The sequence below is a fragment of the Acomys russatus genome, chromosome 6 (genome assembly GCF_903995435.1).
Source record: "Acomys russatus chromosome 6, mAcoRus1.1, whole genome shotgun sequence".
Lineage (NCBI taxonomy): Eukaryota > Metazoa > Chordata > Mammalia > Rodentia > Muridae > Acomys > Acomys russatus.
Window position 1 is genome coordinate 64,634,614 of NC_067142.1, and position 10,111 is coordinate 64,644,724.

At 38.2% G+C, this 10,111-nt stretch overlaps 1 non-coding gene across 1 annotated transcript; it reads left to right on the top strand.

Moving 5' to 3' along the window:
- Positions 1-9,569: 9,569 nt before the first annotated feature.
- LOC127191197 (U1 spliceosomal RNA) lies at positions 9,570-9,733 on the top strand. Its single transcript, XR_007830822.1, has one exon. It is a non-coding gene; the product is annotated as a U1 spliceosomal RNA (small nuclear RNA).
- The last annotated feature ends 378 nt before the right edge of the window (positions 9,734-10,111 follow it).

Genomic DNA, 10,111 nt, shown 5'->3' on the forward strand with positions numbered 1-10,111 from the left:
CAAGGTGATGGAGAAGCTTATCAGCACTGTGCTCTATTTAATATTCTTGCTCAATGGACCCCTCTAGAACAGATATATAGTAGCAAAGAAGAGCGGATTCGGGATGACAAGAATGATTTGTGAATGGGAGCAGTCAACAGAAGGAATGATGGGCATGCTCAGTCAAGTGATGCTGAAGAGCAGAATGTGCGGCTATGAAGAATGCAACTCAACAGAAGCCATAAATGATGCAAAAAAGATCACCTCACAAGATTGGAGACCGCGATGCCTCGTAATGCTGCTAGCTCAGGTTTCTTATTACTTTATGCTTTTCAAATGTATCCATTAAAACAATTTTATGAGCAAACAGTAAAAGGAAATTCTATCTTATTTTCTTAGGTTCAAAAACTGAGGCACAAGACAGAAGCCTTTCAGCAGGAGGAGGAATGATGAATGCTGGAGTAGAGGGCAGAGCTCTCCTAGCTCTACCCACTTCAGTGCTGCCTTCTTGATCCTATTGATAAGTAATGACGAGTAATTGGCTGCTGAAACCCCCTTGTGCTACGAGAACAGGATGGGTAAAGTACATAGCAATTACATAACATAATAAGGAAAATATGTTAACTTTCTGCCATTATTTCCACTGAATCTCACTGAAGCCCAAGACAGCCTATAGCTTGGGTCATTTGAAGCTGAAATTGAAAAGAGGCTATGCGGCCCACACGGCCTCTGAGGATAATGGAAGATAGACTGGGTGATCTGTTAAATGTGACTGGCTCAAGTCTAGAGGATTCAAACGGCTCTTGTTGTATTCATTAGAAACAGGTTTGCTTAACAGTCTCTAGAGTTCCCAGAGAATGGAGCTGACATTTGCAAACGATAGCCTTACAAACTTTCTTCCCGCCACAATTCTGCCTCTTCGATTGTTCCTTTTCCTTGGAGCTTTGCTTTTGGATGTTGGTAAATCTCCAGGAAATGCGCCTGTGTTTTCTGTTGTCACATCTCATCAGTGCTCTTCTGGGGAGTCTGGGGGTGGTGGGAGGCAGGAGGACCAGGAAAAAGGAGAGGATGCCTGGGGCTGAAATGGCAGCAGCATGCAAATGAAAGCCAACTCTGTGGCCATTTCCCAAGCAGTCACATTCTATTATGAACCAATCGTGGGATGTGATTCCTAGAAAATGGCAAAGGAAGATCAACAAACAAACAGTAAACAATGAAGTAAATAAACAAATAAGTAGAAAGATAAGTAAAAGGCAGGTGACCATGCATATTTCATCTTTAGTCTTCTGCAGGATCACTTCTTCATCTGTGTATTCCTTCAGTAAATGTATTTACTCACTATGGCCACCTCTGCAAACAGGAATAGAGGTATGGATACTAATCCTCACATGTCCATCCAAACCTTCAGTCCCTTCACTACCTTCATTTATTATAAAGTCAATTTGACCAAGGAACTGAATCCTTGTAGTAATTTTCAGACAGAAAGTCAAGTTCCAATTTTGTCCCAACTAAGTAGAAACAAGGCCAGCTATCTGCCAATAGTCAGACTCTCCTTTGGGACCACTTAAGAAAATACATTCCTGGGATTACCTCTAAAAGTTTAGCATCCTAGATCAAAGATGGGAGTATCCTGAAGAATAAAGATATTTGTAACTGTGGTGCAAAGCACACAGCTCCAGCAATGCCGCATTAATATTGGAGACTCATTATTTAAATAGCCTCATGTGAGAATATCAATGCATAATTCTAGCTGCTTGAGAAATAAAAAATTCAGGGGGAAGTGAGGCATAAGCCACACAGAAAACAAGCAGGAGCATTTCAGTGCACAAGAGAACAAGGAGTCACAGTGCTTGGCACAGTCAAGCTCCATCCAAAACAACAGTGTTGTGCTTCCTGCCCTCGTATGCTCTCAGTCTGTGGAATCGATGTCAGATAGAGGAAGTGGTACACATTCATTATGTGCAGGGCGTGGTGCACACACAAAGAACTATGCAAACTTGGAACACTCGGAAATAGGTTTAGGCAGGAAGCAGAGGTGGAAGACGTCACGCTAGATAGAAAGGATGTGAAGACTTCGGTGAGGTGAAAGTAGAATCACATTTCAAATATAAGGAAAAACATATGGGAAAGGATAGACTTGCAAACATTCATGGCAGAATTTTTAATCTGTATAGAAGTCAGTGGTGAAGTTTACGTAAGGTATAATATAAAAAAAGAAAACCCAAAATGAAAGTATTGTATGAAAAAGTCAAATTTAATTACATTGCCTAAAATGTCCAAGTGAGCCCCAAACGAAGGAACTGTATTGTATAATGTTTATGCTTGTTTTCTCTTCTTACTGCTTCCCTCATGATCAACTCCCAGCAGCCGGCATCTCTCTGCCCCAACTCCTAACCTGTTGCCTTACATCTTCTGCTCACCTCTCCTGCCTGCTTCACGCTCATCCTGTATACTCACCAGACTTCAATTAGTTATTACCCAAACTCAATATTAAAATAACAACAAACACATTCTTATACTTATAAACAAAATAGAAGAATGGGACTTCCCATATGACACAACTAAAATGAGCAAGACATATGAAAGAATTATCTTCAAGATGATGAACCAAAATCAGGTGGCACATGATTAGTTCATGTTATTGTTCAGAAAGTTGCCTGGGCTATGATATAAGAAAGAGGAACTGAAATAAAACCAGAGAAAATATTGAGAAGGCAGGAAGGAGGAAGAAGTGCTCATAGGACAGAACAGCAGATAAGATGGGGGGGGGAATCCTCACTATTCTGTTATTTTCTTTAAAAACGATTAAATATTAAATATTAAATTAAAGTTAGTATACTTAGTGATCACACATGTCTGTAGTTCTATGTTCCAGATAATACTTGGTAGAAAACAGATGCCTATTACCTTGATAATATAAAATTATTATTCATAGATTCCACACAAGGTGATGGTTAACAAATCTTAGAAACAAGACCAGTAATAGAATTATATTTCAACACAAATCTTGAGGACATTCACAGAAAAAAAATCTGTCACTTAGGAAGGTACAGTTGATAGTGTAAAACTGCCAATAGAAAATGACTAAATTCATATGTTGAAGTTTAAATCTCTAACTAGATGGCATTATGAGGTAGGGGCATTGTGGTGGTGATTGGGTGATTGACAGAGCAGATAGGATTAGTTATCTTCTCTGTTTTTTGTTTGTTTTGGCTTTTGTTTTTTGAAATGGGTTTCTCTGTGTAACAGAACTGTAGCTATCCCATACTCGCTTTGTAGACCAGGCTGGTCTCATTCTCACAGAGATCCACCTACCTCTGCCTCTGCAGGGATTAAAGGCATTCACCACTTTGCCTGGTCAAGATAAGTGATCTTTTTAAAGAGGTCCAGAGAACTGCTTTGCCAGTTCTATGGTAGGACTCTGTGTGAAGAGCCGTTCAGAGAGGATCGACCCACTCCAGGGATCATGAATCCTGCCACTTTGTTGTTGACTATAAGCCATCCATCTCATCATAAGACACTGGATATAACTAAAGAGGCTAAAAGATTTGGATTTATAGTGAAGAAATAAATGTCAAAGTGAACATTGAACTGACACAGATATAAAAGCTGACAGAGAATAAAATTAAAACAGTTATTTTCATGGTGTCCTTCGTACTTGAAATTGTAAGTGGAGACTGAGAAGATGGTATGAAAAATTCCCAATAAAAAATGTTGAGCTAAAATTTTTGTACATGTCTTTTATATATTACATATGTATCCTATACATGGCGTACGCACATATGGCCTCACAATAAGGTTGGTATTGCAGAAGAAAACATCAGTGAATGTAACAATAGACTAATAGAAACTTCACGAAATTAAATGCAGGAACAAAACAACAATACAATCTAAAAATCATTAGTGAACTGTGGGGAAGCTGTGAGAGACCTGATATACATATAAATTGGGTTCTTGGTAGAGGAACATATTTGAAAAAGCAATGGCGAAAACTTTGCCAGTCTCTACTAAACTTACAATTATACATATCACCGATACAATGGAACAAGATCTCTGAGATACTGAAATTTTAAAAAAAGCTACCATTCAGGTCTTTATTTTACAAAGCATCATTCAAATATGAAGACAATCATTTTTTTTCCTTCAGACAGTAGTTGAAAGTATTAGTGCAGCCATCACATAAAGAAATGTAAGAGAAGCTCATGGAGAAAGAGCAAAAAGATAGCAGATGGCTATCTAAGTCACAACAGAGAATGCACACACACTGGAGGCGGCTCTGACATGGGGTAAACACACGAGGGTCTGTGACAATCGTTAGTCACTGCGAGCTTGGCTGGATTCGCAGTCACCGGAGGTGTCACCCTGGGCGTGTTTGTGGGGATGCTTCTGGTGAGGTTTAATTGAGTAGAGAAGAGCTCCCCGGAATATACTCAGTATACCCCATGGCCTTCCATCCTGGATTAAATAAAATAGCACAAGTGAGGGGAGCACCAGCGACCATTGGCTCTTTCCTTTCTGGATGCAGAAGCAGGGCAACCAGCCACCACCTGCTTCTGGGGCCAAATGTCCCCACTATGGTAGACCGTGTCCCCTCAACCCATAAGGCCAAATGAACCCTTTCTTCCTTAAGCAGATCTGTCAGCTATTTTGTCACAGCAGCAGTAGAAGCAATAAATGAGGCAAAATCTTGTCTCATGTATACAGGCAGATATTCAAACAAATTATAATATCAATAATTTTGTGGGAGTCTAACTTGTAAATCTCATATGTAAGTCAATAACAGTATAAAAGACAAGAAGGGCAGATGCTGCAGCATAGTATTGTAAGGATTGTCCATTGTTTATGAAGCAATAAATTATACTATGGTCTTTGTGCTGCACTATATTAAATGTACATATGATTGTCAATATTATTCATTTATTTAATGAAAAATATAATTAAGTGTTTTAAAAGTTCACAGTGCCCCACCCTGTCCTGCTCAGAATGTATATCGCCTATTTGCTCAGCACACCCATGCACTATATGATACCTTCCTGTTAGTTACTTAGTCACTTCTTGGTTTTCAGCGTGACTAGCGAAGTACCTCATGTCTTTAAAAATCTCTATTTGATGCTTACTGATGTCTCCAAAACTTCAGATGTTAGCAATTCATATATGGCAAAAAAAAAGTCATAAACTTTAAAGCACTTTTTCTATTTCTCAACCCTATATAGAAAGAAGAAAAAAAGCATATGCCGAAGTTGCTAAGATCCAAGAGTAAATATACCATGTGTAAAGTTGTGAAGAAGAAAAGTAAATTCAAACTGGTTTTCCTATCACACCTCCAATTACAAAAGTTACAGATACATGTGCTTAGTTAAGATGAAATTAACTTTGTCTGAGGAAGAGGAAACGTGTTCTCACCGACGGCAATATGTAGCACCAGACAGCATTGAAATGATGCAAAACCTTAAGTAAAGGGTCCTCAAATACCAGTGACACGAAGCCACTTACTACAGGTAAAGAGTGGTTTCAGATGTGGGAATGAGTTTGGATAGCAAGATATAAAGAAAAAGTCACTAAAGATGCCAGTCTGTCAATGAAGAGGCCGTTGTTACAGATCTGGCTGCACAAAAGGCATTGATTAAGAGGAAATGATGCTATCCAGTGAAAATCTACCGCCCTGATTGCAAGAAGAACCAGACGTGCCTGGTAGCAGATGTCCAAAGGAACATCTACTGACAAAAGTGCAAAGAAGAAGTACAGGTGAACTTTGGTGCTATATGGCAATGTTGTGGGGCACAAGACAAAGCCAGGTGGTGTATGTAGGTGGTACTGTGCACCCACCCCCGAGAACAAAAATTATCTGCCCATGATCTGGCAGATTAATCAGGAAGCATGGATAACAGTCATCTTGTTTGTGAAATAACTCTATCAAAGCTCTATCCCAGAAGTGAGGAACCACTTGGAAAAGGAAAGGTTGGAATTCAAAGACCCATTAATAATTTACAAGACACCTGGCCATACAAAAATCTGTAGCCATGGAAGTGAAACTATTGACATTGTCTTTTTACCTTCAAATATAACTTCATTGTTTATAGGGTCTTGTTGGCTTGGCAAAATATCAAACATATGTCTGGTATTTCATTACATCAGATAACAACTGAAGCCAATCCTAATCTGTGACTGGTACGGTGCTGGAAATCCTTCACTATTGTTGATGCAATAACATCTATCAAGGTGCAATCGATGAATTAAAACCAGAAACTGTAAACTTCTGCTGGGAGAATGGATGGAGTGAAATCATTAATGAAGCTAATGGCTTAGTAATTGATGGAGGAGTGAACAGAATCATTCACACAGCAGGATGAGTGGAGGGAGATTTGCCAACATGCTCCACAAACAAGTAGAAAGCCAGGTCTCGAAAGACAGTTCAGTGGTTAAGAGCATCTGTTGCTCTTGCAGAGACCCCAGCTGCAGTTACCAGTGCACACATGATGACTCACAACCACTGTGACTCCAGGTGCAGAGGATCCAGCACCCAGTTCTGGCCTCTGGGCATGGAATACACACAACATACATGTATGCAAGTGGGCAAACACTCATACACACATCATAAAAATGAATAAATCCTAAAGCAAAGAAATGAATATTCATATTGAATACCACTGAGGTGTCTTAAGAATGAAGGAACTGGAAAAAGACTTTATCCATATCAAGAAAAGGGGAAATGAAACTAGAACTGACAATGCTTTCCTATCAAAATGTGATGAAGGGTTTCAAAATGCACAGAACATTTAAAACCAAAATATAGAATTAAGTCCTTGGATGGATGACAGCTTTCAAGAAAACCATATAATTGTCAAAGGACTATGTCTCTGTAGCATTATTTTGTACATTTATTTATCTTCTAAAAAGTTTGACGATTTTTTTTTGTTGAAAATGGATTTTTTCCTCACATTATGTATCTTTATTACATTTTCCCTTTCCTATTCTCCTCCCAGTTCCTCCCACCTCTCCTCAGGTCTGGATTCACCACTGTCCTATCAGGAAAAAAAAAACCCAACAACCAAACCAACAAAAAATCTGACCTGTTGGCCAACAACTAACTCAATTAGATTTAACCTAATCTCAGTTTTGAAAGTTTCATCTGGTCCAATTGGGGTTCTGTCTTTCTCATTATTTGGCTATTTCATTGAGAACACACACACACACACACACACACACACACACACACACACATACACACACACACGTATGTATGTATATATTGTGTTTTAGGAAGCTTCTACTGTATTAGGTTTCCATACTACTCCTCAAATGGCCCTTAATTTTAGCTGTCACTCTCCATATTCCCTACCTTGTCCCCTTCTTCCTTCTGTTTCTTTCCACTTGATCCTACCATTCCATGCCCCTCCCATACATCCCTAACTAATTCTATTTCACTCTCCAAGTGAAATCTACTCGCCCTTCCCAGTTCCTTACTCTATACCTACCCTTTGTGATCCTATGGATTGTAGCTTGTTTATCATTGACTCAATAGCTAATATCAACATATAAGTGATTGCATAGCATATTCATCTTTTGTGGTCTGGATTATCTCCTTCAGGATAGTTTTTATCTAGTTCTATATATTTACCTGAAATTTTCCTTATTTCATTTTTTAATGGTTGAGTAATACTGATTGTTTATGTGCACCACATTTTCTTTTTTCATTCATCCGTTGAAAGACATAAGGTTGTTTCCAGGTTTTGGCTATTATAAATAAAACAGCAATGAACATGGTTGAGCAAATGTATGTGTTGTAAAAAGAAGCCTCTTTGGCTGTATGCTCAAGAGTGGTAATAGCTGGATACTGAGATAGATTGATTCCTATCTTCCTGAGGATCGCCACACTGATTTCCATATTGCCTGTATAAATTTGCCCTCCTACCAGCAATGGTTGAGTCTTCTCCTTACTACATATCCTTGCCAGCATGAGCTTTCACTTGTTTTTATTAATCTTAGCCATTCTGATTAGTATAAGTAGTTTTGCTTGCATTTCCGACATGGTTAAGGATGTTGAAAAAATTTAAGTGTTTAGTGGCCATTTAAGTTTCCTCTTTAGAGAATTTTTTGCTTATATCTATACCTCATTATTTTATTGAGAGATTTTTTCTTGATATTTAGTTTTTTTTACTTCCTTTAGTATTTTGGAAATTATCCCTCTATGAGATATGTAGTTGGTGAAAATATTTTCCCATTCTGTAGGCTGTCAGTTTGTCCCAATAAAGGTGTTCTTTGCCATACAGAACTGTTTCAGTTTCATAAAGTAACATGCAAGTATTTTATTGAGTATTTTTGCATCAATGTTCATGAGGGAACTTGGTCTGTATGTCTCTTCCTCTGTTGGGCCTTTTTGTGGTTTGGGTCTCAGGGTAACTTTGGCCTCATGAAATGAATTGGGTAATTTCCCCTCTGTTTCTATTTTGTAGAATAACTTGAGGAGTATTGACATTAACTCTTCTTACTTTTAATTATTGTTTCCACTTTACTAGGGATTCTTGGCTTGGTGAAATTGCTTATTTAATCTTGATTTATCTTTGGAAAGTGGTATATGTTGGGCAATCATCCATTTATTTTTTTTCAGATTTTCCAATTTGGTGAAGTACAGGTTTTTATGATATGTCCTTATGATTCTCTCTGAATTTGCTCAGTATTTGTTATATCTCCTTTTTCATTTCTAATTTTGTTAATTTGGATATTCCCTATATGTCTTTTAGTTAAATTGGGAAAAGTTTTGTCAATTTTATTGATTTCTTCAAAGAACCAAATCTTTGTTTCATTGATTTTTGCATTAGTTTTGTTTGTTTGCTTCTATTTTATTGGTTTCAATTCTGATTTTGGTTATTTATTACCATCTATTCCTCTCCTTTTGGGTTTTGCTTCTTCTCGTCTGGGGTTTTCAGGTGTGTGGTTAAGTTACTAGTATGACATCACTCCAAGTTTCTATTTAGACACTTAATGCTCTGCATTTGCCTCTTAGAACTGCCTTCAAAGTTTCCCATGACTCTGGGTTTGTTCTGTACTCATTTTCATTTGTTACTAGACATGTTTAGTGTTTTTCTTGGTTTCTGCTTTGGCCCATTTTTGTATTCAGCAGTGAACTGTTTAGTCACTATGGAACTCAGTGTGGAGAATTATCAAGAAGCTAAAAATAAATCTACAGTATGACTCACTACTTCACATCATCTACCCAAAGAGCTTGACATCCTAATTCAGAGACTTGCTTATTCATGGTCATCGCTGCTCTATTCACAGTAGCTAGGAAACAGAAGCAACCTAAACACCCTACAGCTGACAAATGGATAATAGGAGTGTGGTACAGATACATGACAGAGTACTGTCCAGCTGTGAAGAGAAACTAAATCATGAACTTTGAGGATGGAACCAGAAAAGATCATATTAAACCAGATAACCTGGACCGAAAGACAAGTGTTCTCTCATCGACAGCTCCTCACTCCAAATCTTCACATGTGAGTACTTATCCTGGAGTAACTGCATACCACAGTGTTTTATCATAGTGACTAAGACATTATTGTAGCTCAGGGAGTTTACAAATGGGTTGGACTATACTTACCTGGCAGGAGAGATACCATGATCACAAAGGTGGTTTTCCCAGGGTGAGGCTTATCCATTACACTCTGGATGTGCTGACCCCTGCGATTTCCACAAATGCGGGAAACTCGACTGCATAATTTGTGGTAGTGGGGGACTGCGTTCGCACTCTCCCCTGGGTTAAACAAAACAAAACAAAAAAAAAAAAAAAAAAAAAAAGAAAGAAAGAAAGAACAAATGGATTGGACTGTTGATGTCTTTTTTCCTACCTGAGCTTGTATAAAACCTTCCAGAACTATTGAAACAGCCATGCTCTCTTAGCTATAAAGAGACAATAACTTCCCATTACAATGTTTTCTAACAGATTTTCAGCTAAAATACCTATGCTCCTGATATCTAGTCACAGACCTTCTAGTGACTCACTGATCTAGCATCTCTCCTAATAATGATCGCCCTTCTAGCATATTATTAGGAGGTTAGTAGAAGCTCAACACTGTGTCATGGTGTCTGAATCATTCACCTTGCCTTTTCACGGAGGCATTGCATCATCTCACTT